Below are 13,440 nucleotides of genomic sequence, written 5' to 3'. Positions count from 1 at the left end.
GGGCAACACTGAGGGTTGCAATCCGTTGCCAGACACGGAAAAAGACAAAAGACAAAAAAAATTAAATAAATAAATAACAGCATTCCTCCCCCAAGAAGAGGCAGGTGCCTCCCTTCTCAGCTGTAAGGAAGTAAAGGGCCTGATGGTTTTGTAAAGCAACTGTCGTGAGTGAGGTGACCTGTTGCTGGAGGGAGGAGATGATATCTATACTTAGTTCTTCTCAGAGTTTTTGATAGAATTGAGAGGCAGTAGCAAGGCCCACTATGCCAGTCCCAGTTGCAGGAAGGACCCCTGCCCCAATTAAAAAAGGTACAATTAGTGCCCTATGGGAGTGGGGGCACTTCCTGAGGGGGTGCCAAAGTTAGTCCCAGTCCCATCTTCATCCCTCCGTCTGTCTGGATGGTGACTTCGGAGAGCCAAACGAATATGCAAGAAATCATGTTAGGGGGCGGGAAACAGGATAACACAGTTTTACAAAGGAAATAATTCTGGTTTTAGGGCATGGATGAGGAGGGGGTAAGTGAATGGTAGCATTTGGTGGTGTTAGTGAGGCAGAGTGTGGGCAGGCCCTGCATAAGGTGAGATTAGAGGAAAGTGAAGAGATGTTTGTGGAAACATTGAGGGTACATTGACAGGGACAGGCTGACCACAAAAAGTTTCTCATGAAGTGGGAGACAGATGAGTTGCTTGGGGACCAGTCTGATTTGTTGAGGACTGCATTGTCCCTGCAGACCTGGAACCTCCATGTTCCAAGTAAGGGGGAGCATTGAGATAGGAGGAAAAACATGGGAAGGATGCGAAGGGTTAGGGAGCCGAAAGAATTTAAAGGGGACATTGCCACAATGAAATTGGTAAGAAGCATCCTACTGATAGGAGGTAAAGGAGTGCCAGGAAAAATCTTCCTATCATGTTACATGCCTTTGGGGCAGCACTGGCCAATCCTGTAGCAAGTACTAGAACAGAGAGTATAATAAAGGTTAAGGTCATGGGGTGGCATATGCTTATCATGTGCCACAATAGCAAGCAGGTTGGGACCAGTCTTGGAGCAGCTCCTGTGTGAAGGACTTGAAGTGGGTCTGCAAGAGTGAGAGGATAATCGCCAGGGAGAGATCATCCTTCTAGGATTGGGGGAAGAGTGGAGGTCCTGGAGAATTTCAATTTTGTGGGTCCTAAAAAGGACGAAGTGTAAGGAGATGTTGGGTTGGGGGTTGAGCAGAGGGACCCCTCTGGCTTTAACAGATTTTTTGGGGAAAGTCTCAGGTGCGAGTTTTACCAAGCATAAGTGATACCAAGGGGCCTTCCCTAGAACTTTTACTGCCGTGGGGTGGTGAGAAGTGCTGTATAAGGCCCTTCCCAGCATAGTGAGAGGGGCTTTGGGATTCGGGTCTTAATATACACTTGCTGTCCTGGGCTCAGTTTAAAGTCTGAGGAGGTGGTGGGGAAAGGATGAGGTAATAGAAGGTTGGCCTGTTCCTGAAGAAGATCCCTAATGAGTGAAAGAGTAGGGAGATACTGGCCTAAAGGTGCTGAGCTGGAAGGGAGAGGTGTGAGAGTGAAGGGCCTACCATGCATAAGTTCAAAGGGGCTGAAGCCTGTGGGCTTGTGGGGGGCAGCTCACAAGCGAGTGAGTGTTAAAGGGAGAAGTTGGGTCCAATGCAGGTGAAGTTCCATGGACAGCTTGGTGAGGTGTGTTAGATTTACTATGGCACAACCCACCCAGGGGACTGGGCATGGAGGTGGCACTTCCATCTATGAACTATGTATGCTGGGCCATGTAATGAGATGTGGGGAGATGCATGGTAAGGGATTGAGAAAGAGTTCTAAATGGTCATGAGTGTTTTGGGATGAGAGTGGCTGGATTTAAGGGAGGGTGAGGTTTAAAGGAGAACTGGGAATTTTCAATGAAAGTAAGGTGAATAAGTTGTAGGCAGGAAGGGGAGAGGATTGACTTGGCCTTAAGGCTGAGAAGGACTTGACCGTTTGTTGTCCAAGAGTTAGTTTAGAGCTTTTTTTGTGCTATAAGGGCAGCTGCTGCCAAGGCCCGTAAACAGGGGCCCATCCCCAGGCTGTGGTGTCTACTTGTTTGGAGAGCTATGCAACAGGGGAGAAAATATCTCCTGCCTCTTGTCCCCAAACCCCAACCACCAATCCTTGGTTTTCGGCGACATATAGGATAAAAGGATGAGATAGGATTGGGAGGGATAGAGCTGGGGCTGCGAGGAGTGTGGCTTTTAATCGCTGGAAGAGAGAATGAATGGGCTTTGTGGGATCTAAGGGAATGGCAGGATCCCCCTTGGCTGCCTCATAAAGTGGTTTTGCTAGCATGTCAAAGTTAGGAATCCATTGATGAAGATACCCTGCAAGGCCCACGAAAGAAAGGATTTCACCTTTTGTGGTGGGAGTAGGGAGTTCAGAAATTAGACTCTTGTGATCCACCATTATTTCTCTGGTGTTGGGGGTGAGGTGGACTCCCAAATAGGTGACTGAAGGAGAAGAAATTTGGGCCTTGCTGGGTGACACTCGATATCCCCTGGAAGCCAGGAAATTAAGGAGAGCAGCAGTATGGGCCTGTGAATCCTCATAGGAGGAGCTACAAAGGAGGAGGTCATCCACATATTGTATTAACCTACTAGAGGTTGGAGGAAGTTCAGATAAGTCTTGAGCTAAGGCCTGGCTGAAAAAGTGGGGGCTATCCCAAAACCCCTGAGGTAGTACCATCCACGTGAGTTATTGGGAATGATGCGTGTCAGGATTAGTCCTGTACTAAATGGTATGAGCTGTTAGTCTTTATAACCGGAAGGATGGGTGTATTAAAAGGTGAGTGGTTAGGCCATAAGAGATGAGAAGAAAGGAGTTTGTGTATGATGGGTTTTAAGCCTATTAGGTGTTTGTTAGCAATGGGGTATTGTGGGACATTAGGGAACAAAGAGGGGTTTCACAACATAACAAGGATATGGGAATGTTGCATAGCAACGAAGGGAGAAGAAGTGTCCCATACTAGGGATTAACCTTGTCTGAGGGTGAGGGGAAGGTGGAAGCCTCAGGGGCAAGGTCTGGGTGTGGCCTGTAACAGCAGTGTTGTAGCTGGAGTTAAAGTTTTTATGGGAGAGTAGCTTTGATTTGGAAAATAATGTCCCCTCCCAGTAAGGGGGTTGGGCATTGAGGCATTATTAAAAATTTGTGTGTGAATTGGGTGTGATGTAGGGTGCAGGAAAGGGGTTGAGTGATCTGTGGGTAGTATTCTGATCCTGTGACTCCTACTATTGTGATAGAGGATGGGATTGTTGGTCCTGCATATTTAGGAAGGGTAGAATAAGTGGCCCCTGTATCGATGACAGAGAGATTGGCTTACCTGCTATGAGGTAAGTTACTCTGAGCTCATGTGTGATGATCTCTGTGGGGGCCTTGGGCCCTGGGTATCATCAGTCCTCCTCCTGGGCAAAGCCAAGCAGCTCTGGTAGGTTTGGCTGTGATGCCAAAGGCTGTGGGTTGGGTACTGTGCCACTCCCTCTCTGGTGAGTGGAACAGTCAAGCATCCAGTGACCTGGCTGTTTGTAGTGAGGACAGGGCCCAGAAGGGGGCCTGGGGCTAGAACAGGCCCACGCCCAGTGGCCTAGCTGACCACATTTGAAGCAGTTTCCAGGTGGCTTGCCCCTTGAGGCAGCCAGCTTTGGAGTGTGTGAGCCATGGGTGGCATTAGCCAGGAGTTGGTATTTGGCCCGATCTCTTTTATAATGGTCTTTCTTTTCTCCTCCTCCTCTCTATTGTTAAAAACCTTGAAAGCTGCATTAAGGAGGTAGTGTAAAAGGGCTATGCCTGCAGGGGAGTTTGGATCTATGTGTGTGCATTTATATAAAGCCTCAGAGAGGCAGGTTAGCAATTAGTAGCCTTTTGGAGGCCGTAAATCAAGTTTGTGACCATGTTATCCCAGAGATCCTGGTCCCCGTGTCTGGCCTGGTAGTCCCAATTAGGATCTGTGTGAGGAGCTGCAACAGCTCCCACTGGCCATCTGCTATTTTGAGTATGTACCTTGTCTGCCTGTTGCTGGGCCATTACCCAGACCTGCTCCCTGTACATGGACTCAGACAATTCCCTCCATTCAGACAATTCCTTCCATCCCAGCCACTTCCCAGAGGGGGATGTAAAGGAGCTGGAGCTGAGGTGGGGTTGTTACCTGATGAAGGGGGAGAAGAAGAGGGGCTGGGTGGCTGAGGGCGAGCATCTCGAGACCAGGTATGGGGAAGAGAGGGAAAAGGTGAAGGCTGATGGATCAGAAGATTGATCCAAGTCTGGGAGGGGAGTTCGGGCATGAGCTAGGAGAATTTGAGACATAGGACAGTTTTGACAGAGAGAAGGACTATAGTTGGAGATAGAAAAGAGGCTTGAACATAAGAAATCTCTCCAGCTTTTGCCTTTTTGGTGAGTATCTAAATTGGGAGTGTCATCTTGTGGCAACTGGGATCCATTGTAAAACGAGGTGTTTGGGTTTAATATCTCCCCGGGGCCAAGAAATTGGCCAGGAGACAGCCTGGAGGCATAGAGCGTGGAGGTTTGGATTGTGAGGATCCCTGTAAAGGGTGAGAAAGGGAATGGGCAATCCTGGTAGAAGAAGGGTGTTAACAAAAAGTGTTCTCTTTGCTGTGCACCTTCTTTTCAAGAGAAAAGCCATGACCAGCTAATGAAGCATCCCACAATAGCTGGGGTCACGAGAGGAGTTCCACCAACCAGGCACCTGGGCTTTGAGAACGAGAGAGAGAGCAAGTCTTGGGGGAACCCAAGGTGAGAGAGGACTGACCCACTGACTCACCCTGAATTCAGGCCAATGTTGGTTTTAAATGGCAAACGGAGAGAATCCTGGAGGTACATGGTTTGGCAGGTCTGGGAAGGGTGGCTGAGGGTCAATCAATCCAGGTGGGGATCATCCAACAACATTGGCCAGAACCCTTCCTGGGATTTGGCACCATAATGAAAGAAAGTGAGTCGAGACGCCGGGTACTGATCAAGTTTTATTAAAGGAAAAGAATCTGCCGGGATGCACTCAAAGTGGAGGGCAGCCCAGGCCTGCCCTCAAAATGGAGGACAGCACCAGATGTGGGGGTGATAGAGCTTACGTAGGGCACCAAGGGCTGTCTGATACCATCAAGGAGGGGCATTATGCAAATGCTGAAGCTGTGCAACCAGGGTGGAGAACTGCGCCCTTTTGGTAGCAAAAGAGTTTCTGTTTTGCAGAAGTCAGGAGGCTTCTTGTAAAAGGAAGAGGGGAGGCGTTTGGTGCTGGAGTGGAAGACAAGGCCGGTGGCTATTTTGTGCTTATTGTGTGCACAATGGCGCTGGTCATGTCCAAGATCCATCCGGATGCTTTGTATTTTCTGCAGTTTTATGGGAAGCCAGGCAGCTAGAAACACTTTAGAGTCACCTTGCCCTCTTTGTAAAGTCATCCTTCTACGTTTGTAAGTGTTTGGTTCAGGTTGGTTCAAAAACACTTGGAACAACAAATTCAGCATGAATTCCATTTATCTCTGGGAAATTGTGTTTGTATCAAGAGCTTGGTTTTAGAACACTGTGCTAGTGCCCTGCACCCGTCTATTTTGTATGGATCAGAGGAAACCATATGGGTTGATGGTAAGAAGCAATGTAAGCCACTGGGCCAGCTCCAACTCTATTTTCCACCTTGTTCTTTCTCTGGCTCCAAGTCTTCTCCATTTTTCACTCTCAAGGATTCTGTCTGCTGTTGCCCCAGTAAAGGAACTGGTCATGGAGATGTTGGGGGCTCTGGGCAGCAAGCTCGAAGCAAATGCTGCCCATCTGCACAGCATTCTGTAGGTGCTAAATCCACTCCTGTCTATGTATGTCCTGTAAATTTCTCTCAGTCTTCCTGTCCTCTGACCTCTCCTCTCCTGCTATTCTGTAAGATTCTGTCTGGGAACGAAAGCTACGCTCCTATTTCATTCTCTCAAATTTCTTATCTATGCTCACATGAATTCTTATTGTTTCTTTAGACCTAGGCTTGTGAATCTCAAATACCCAAAACAGATCTTCTTTATACTATGTCATCCTTCCCTCAAGGCAGTGCATGCAGACTGATTGGGTGATGGGCAGAATAATAAAGGAGAGTCATATCCATCAACATTAAGCATTTCTTCATGCCCTAGTGCCCTGACCTTGTGTCCCATTCCCCTCACTTTCTTCCCCTTCAATTCTGGTAAAAAAACATCACCTGCCAAAAGAGAATCATAAGTGATCTTACTTTCAACATCATTATTTACTAGAGGGCTATGGAATGGCGGGAGCTTTATTTAAGTGTTTTCTAAGCCTCTTATGTCCATCATCCATCTATTCTCCTTGGTCATTCCTCATCTCAAAGTCCAAAGCTTGGTCTTTGGAGACAGACAGAGCTGGAACTAAATCTTAGCTTTGCAAGAAAAATAAAATTTCATGCTAACTTTCAACATCTTTAAAATGGGGATAACAATACTTCTCTGATAGGTTTGTGATTAGGATTCAATGAAATATATTTACAGTGCCTAGAACAGTGTAGGTGACCAGTACCCTCTCATTGCTGCCTGCTGGGCTGGCCAGTTAGCTCACTTGGTTAGGGCACAGTGCTGATAAACACCAACATCACGTGTTCAGATCCCCATCCTGGCAGCCGCAAAAATCAACTTACTGCTGCCTTCTTGCATATACCCTCTCATTGCTGCCTGCTGGGCTGGCCAGTTAGCTCACTTGGTTAGGGCACAGTGCTGATAAACACCAACGTCACGTGTTCAGATCCCCATCCTGGCAGCCGCAAAAATCAACTTACTGCTGCCTTCTTGCATCCTTTTGTTCTGTCTCCAAATATATTATTTATTGCTCAAATACCATCATTAGCAATAATAAAGGAAATGAAAATAGAATTAAAGATAACACCCTGCAATCTCTAACCATCTTATTTTCATTTTCCAAGTTTCATTTCTATCTAGCCCTGAAGTATTTCTGTGGTCTTTAGTGAAAAGGTACACTCTTTGAATAAACTTCCCTATTAAAACAGTTCAATATTCTTTCAAAGTGCCTGAAAGAATATTCTCTTTTTTCATTTTTAAATTTTGAGATTGAGGGTTGAGGGTGGGGGCTGTTAAGGGAAAGGTGAGCAGGGCAGGAAGAAGAGAGATAAAGGCGAGGACTGATGGGGAGGAAAGGAAGAGAGTTCTAAGGATAAAGGCATGCGGGCGATGACTTGTCCTGTAAAATAGGATGGATGAAGCATCCTCTCCAAGATCATTTTCTCCTTTTTTCACCCTCTGTGCTAAGATAAATTTTCTTTTCAGGTAATGATTATGATTAATTTATGAGTTTCCTTAATTGTCTGAGCAATGCAGGGTTAATGCCCTAGTAAGGACAAGTTCTCTTTTACTTTATGAGAGCAATTACTTAATGAAAATTAGGCTATTACTTTTTATCTCCCACTCCTTGGCAATGCCTGGTACCATGGGACACTTCTGCAAATTTTCCTCCCCTTGTCCTGAGTTAGCGAATAGATCTTTACTTGGCTTTGACACTTTGAAGATTTCCTGATAGTTGATAACAAGATTGAACTCCAGTAATGTCATCTGGTGAATCAGGTTGAGGCAGTATATCTTCCTATGGCTGTGAAGGTTCTTTCTTTCTTTCTTTTTTTTTTTTTTTGAGTAAATGTTGATTCTGGAGAAGCTACCACTAGGAGGGAACTCAGTACCAGAAGATACCCAAGGGGTATGGCATTCCCTTCTGTTTCCAAAAGTATTGAACTGGGAGGGGAGGAACATAGTGTTGCCAAAAAGCACAGTTTGGGGCCATGGATGGACCTGAAATTGGCTCTTGGCTCTCCTAAGTGCTAGCTGTGTGAGTTGGAGAAAACTACTTACTCTTTTTTATTTTTTTATTTATTTTTTGTCTTTTTTGTCTTTTTTCGTGTCCGGCAACAGATCGCAACCCTCAGTGTCACGCCCGCACCGGACCGGGACCGGCAACGGAATCGCAACCCTCGGCGCTGCGCCCGCACCTCGCTCAGCCAGCGAGCGGGAACCGGTCTGCATGTGGGATCCGAACCCTCGGCGGGAGCGCCACCGCGCTCCCAAGCGGCGCACTGTAGCAGTGCGCCACCGGGCCGGCCCGAAAACTACTAATTTTGCTGGTCAGTGGAGGTGAGCTTGACAGAAGTTGGCTCTTACATAGGTTCCTCCTTGTATAAAGGGCTGATATATAACAGTCATTAAAATATAGAGTTTCTAACACAGTAGATTAAATATTTAACAACTCTGGATAATTTTCTTAAATAAAAGACATTAGAAATGATTATTTTCCTTAAAGTTGAGCAATAATTCTCCAACAGTTTATATATAGTAAATATTTGAAAGCAATCTTATTTATTTTCAATAGTGCTGAGCCAATCATAACTGGCACTAGATGCTAAGAGCTCTGCATCTTTTAATAACCTGTTTGTATTATGCTATGTATTAATATGGCTACTTAATCTTAACCTCAGTTTCCTCACCTTTAAAATGGGAGAAATATCACTACTACTTCGTTGGATTCTATCACTAGGGATTGGTGGCATGATTTTACAGTTACTGGGTTCTACTCCATATCAGATACTTTACTAGTTTTTTCAGGGGGTGTCTTAGGTTGGGCTTGCCAGAAGCAGACCCTGAGACAAGGATTAGTATTGGAGTGATTTATAAAGGAATGCTTCCAGGAGAAACCTGTAACAGAGTGGTGGACATAGCGAAGGGGCAGAAGCCAAGCAAGAGTGCCATTTTGACAAAGTACTGCAGAGGGTGGCTTCAGCCTGATCCTGTAGGGGATCCCCGAGGTTTGAGTTACCTTGCAGTATACATTCTGACTTATGGCAAAGGGAGCCAGGCTTTCATACCCCAGGACCAATCAGTCAGTGGCTAAGGGCTATCCCAGGAATGAAGTGCGTACATAAACTCGAGACACTTCTAGCTCTGCCCATACAGGCAAAATGGCTTCATTTGCTTAAGGTTAGCCCTTCAAAGAGGGATGCAGTCACAGCCTATTAGAAACAGAAGCATAGGGAGGGCAGAAAAGGGAAACTCAGAGACAGTAAAGGGATTCCAGGAGATCCAAATATTCCTTACAAGGATATATCCAGTGATGAACAAAATAAACATGTTCTTTGACCTCATAGGTTTTATGCTAACAGGAGATATAGATTAGCAAACAGGCAATGCAGTGTTGTAAGTGCTATTATAGAGGAAGGTCAAGGTGCTAGGGGTGCACAAGGAAGGGGCACTGGGACAGGATCAAGGAAGTCTCCCAAAGGAAGTGCTATCCAGCTGATAAGTAGGACTTACCCAAGCAGAGTGGGGATGAGGGCTCTTCCAGGATGACGGGCTGCATGTGTATGCCTCAGAACCAATGGCATATTTGAGGGGCCGAAGAGATCCAGTCTCAGCTGCAGTACCTGGTAGAGGGTGGGGAAAGGAGAGGTGATGCAAAATGATGCTATGATAGTCCAGTGCTCATAAGGGCTGGGTCAGAATTAGAAGAACTATTGCAAGATATATGCTTGGTGTCTAGAAAATACTCTATAAATAGCATCTAATGTAAGAAGTAACAGTTTGTAGTGGAAGTAGTAATCAATAGCGGTACTACTACTGCTATTACTGCTACCTCTACTATTATTACTCCTCTACAACTATTACTATTAACTTGGGACCAAAATAAAGGCCTTGCTGTGTTAGACTGTGCATTTATTTATCGTGTCTCTCTGAACAGTCTGAAAGATTCACAAAGGGAGTGACTGTGTGTGTTTGATTCAATTATTCACATATTCAGTGTAATATATTTGTTAAATGAATAAAGTGAATAGACAAATGTTTTGGAGCCTTAGGCACTGCGTGTGTTGGTGGTGCAGTCCATAGATGAATGAAACACTGTCTCCATTCTTGGGGCACATTCATTTATTTACTCAATGACTATTCATTGAGTGCATTTAGGAGTGTGTACTAAACCTTTGCTACAGGTTAGGGATACAATTATGAACAAAGCATAGTGACACAAGATCCCTGTCCTCATAGAACTTACCATCTAGTATCATGGTTCTTAATGGACACAGTTCTACCTCACAGGCAGCATTTAGAAATTTGTGGGGATGTTTTGGGTTGTCACAATGCTGGAGGATGCTGTTGGCATTGGGTGGGCAGAGATGAGAGAAACTAGGTATCCTACAATGTGCAGGACAAGCCTACACAATGAAGAATTGTTTTTTATCCTTCATGACATTTAAACATCCTGGAGGACATGCAGGTAGGGGAAAAAACTCTTTACAATTAGCCTAGAATTTACCTCGCATATAAACACTAAGTGTTTTCTGTATGATTTTATTCTGGACTGATTTTTTTTTATTGCAGTAAGAAAACCCACAACATGTAATTTACCATCTTAACCATTTAACACATCTTAACACATCTTCCTGGTGTACAGTTCAGTAGTGTTAAGTATAGCCACATTGCTGTGCAACAGATCTTCAAAACATTTTCAGATTTTGCAAAACTGAAATTCTATACCCATTCAATAACAACTCCTTATTTCTCTCTTCCCCCAGCCCCTGGCAACCATCATTTTACTTTCTGTTTCTATGAATTTGACTACTTTAAATACTTTATGTAAGCAAAATCATACAGTATTTGTCTTTTGATGACTCACTTATTTCACTTAGCATGATATTCTCAAGGTTCATCCATGTTGTGGCATGTGTCATAATTTCCTTTCTTTTTAAGTTTGAATAATATTCCATTGTATGAGTATACCGCATTTTCTTTATCCATTCATCTGTTAATGGAACTTGGGTTGCTCCTATCTTTTAGCTATTGTGAATAGTGCCACTATGAACATGGTTGGGCACATCTCTCTTTGAGATCCTGCTTTTAATTCTTTTGGATACATACCCAGAAGTGAAATTTCTGGATCATGTGTTAATTCCATTTTAAATTTTATATTGATTTTTTTCTTCAAAAATACAACTGTAAATCAAGAAGAGATTGCACTTTATTTTGTTTTCAACTTTTCCAAGAGTTCTTCCCATTTGTGAAAAATCATGTTGCCAATAGGAATGTTGCTCATGGTTTTGAGTCACCAGCTCCACACACCTAGATTTTGTAGCTAATCACATTTACAGCAATTCTATGTATAACACAAACTTTGACTATTTGGTTGTATGTTTTAGTATGGTTGTGCCCAAGCATTTATGCAATAATGTACATATGTATGATTTTGTTACAAGTTGCTCTCCTTTTATTTCTCCTTTATATTATTGTTGGCATTATATTGATCTTTTTGAATGGTAAAGGGGAGCTACAAAATATTATTTTAAAAAGGAAACTTGTTCTGATTGGCTTAAATGTTCTATGCTTTTAAGATGAACCACATTCTAATGAGAAAGAAATTAAAGTATGTAATTTATTACACATATTAACATCAAAATCTTAAAAACTGTCTAAGTTTTGTAGGTCAGGTTGGCTGGAGGTGGAAGATATTTCTGTATACATCTAAAAACTGGGGCATCTATTTGCCCGCATCAGGTAAACTCTTCTTCCAACTGTCTTCAGTTTCTGTAGCTAGTTAAAGTGGCTGAAATGATAGGTCTGTCTTATTTTTATGCTTTCAAATTTATGCTGTCAGCATTAATTTTTCTTGGTTCTTTTTTTGATGAGTAAATTACCACTGAACTTTAAGAAGAAGAGTTTAGCATTCTGGAAAAGTCACATTGCAATGGGTACTCACAGTATTTGGGTCTTTTTCACGGTGTGTCTGTATCAGTAGCATCACGTTCGTGGTGACTCTTCCTACAGGGGCAAGCATCTGACTACTATCACATTGCAATGGGTACTCACAGTATTTGGGTCTTTTTCACGGTGTGTCTGTATCAGTCTGTATCAGTAGCATCACGTTCGTGGTGACTCTTCCTACAGGGGCAAGCATCTGACTACTTCCTCATTAGGTTTCCTACTGTAGTCATCCCAGAGCATTCATATATTGAAATATGTACTGTTTTATTATAACTTACTTTCCTTTTATTTCTTTTTTATATTACAGTTAGGGCATTATATTGATTTTTTTAAAAAAATATGTGTGCAGGCAGGTTATATTATCCATTAATTTCATTTCAGGCTAGTAAAAGAAAGTACTAGAAAATATTTGTCATAAAAAGAGGATTTAGACCTTGTAGGTTTGAGAACCACAGGTCTTATAAATAAGTAATTATAACAAGAACTAATCGATTACATTGTGATAAGTGCGATGCAGGAAAAAGCAGAGAGTGACATGAGTTTATGGTCCTATTTGGAATTCATGACCTGCCCCCTGAAATAGTGATTTCTGTAAGTCCTCTGGTCAGCTGCTGTGCCATGTGACTGTCACCATGTCAAAAGGAGCTCCTCATCCTTGCAAGGAGTGTGGCATCCATTTGGACGGTTAGGGAGCGGTTTGGCTGTAGCATTTGAAGTGACAAGGTCTAGAGAAGTGTGGCACTGGGGGATGTGAGGAGTGTAAAACAGGTCTCTTGGGCTTCTGCTCTACATGGAAAAAGAAGACACCATACCTTCAAGAAGACTGCATTTGTTTATTCATATAACGAATATTTACTAAGTACCTTCTCCGTGCCAAGCACTTTGGAGATACTGCAGGGTGTAAAATGGACAAGAATCCCTGTCTGTCTGAAACTTACCTTGTTGTCAGGGCAGGCAGGCAGTAAACAAATGCACAAGTAAGTGCATAGCATGTTAAATGGTGATAAAAGCTATGGAGGAAGATAAGACAGCTTCAGGGCACAGGGAGGCTGGGGATGGGACTGGGACTGGGACTGGAGGGCAGGCGGGAAGGGTGGCGCATGAACACTATGGGAAGTGCTCCCACACAGCCAGAGCAAGCCCGCAAGCGTCTCTCATTCAGTCCCCTCCAGTCTCCACCCCACTGCCCTTCTCCTGCTGCTTCTCGCTTCAGGTTCTAACATCTCATTCACAGACAAATAGGCTGCCTCACCTGTGTTTCCCTGCTCTTCCACCCAACTCTCCCTTACACAGAACTGCTGCTCATTTCCTGCCAGACTGTTCTTTCTGAAACCTGGTTCCAATACGTGCCTTCTCAAAAACATTTATGAGACCTTAAGTTTTTCAAATAAAGTCTAGACTACTGAGTGTGGCATTCAAAGTCTTCTGGATCAGCCTCCCACTAACCCTATCAGTTTTATCTCTTGCTGTTACCATTAATAGACCCCCCTCTCTAGTGAAACCAAACTCCTGCTCACCAAATCTGACTGTGCTTTCCAGTCTCACCTAGTGAAAATTTTCTTTCCTATTCCCTTCCTAACACCCTTCCCTTAAGCTCTTCCTTCCAAAATCCCAGCCTTCAAGACTCATGCCATCTTACATTCCAGGATGACTTCCCTATCTCCTT

This window comes from Galeopterus variegatus, unplaced genomic scaffold (assembly GCF_000696425.1).
Source record: "Galeopterus variegatus unplaced genomic scaffold, G_variegatus-3.0.2 Scaffold854, whole genome shotgun sequence".
Taxonomy (NCBI): Eukaryota; Metazoa; Chordata; class Mammalia; order Dermoptera; family Cynocephalidae; genus Galeopterus; species Galeopterus variegatus.
This window is presented reverse-complemented; position numbering follows the sequence as displayed.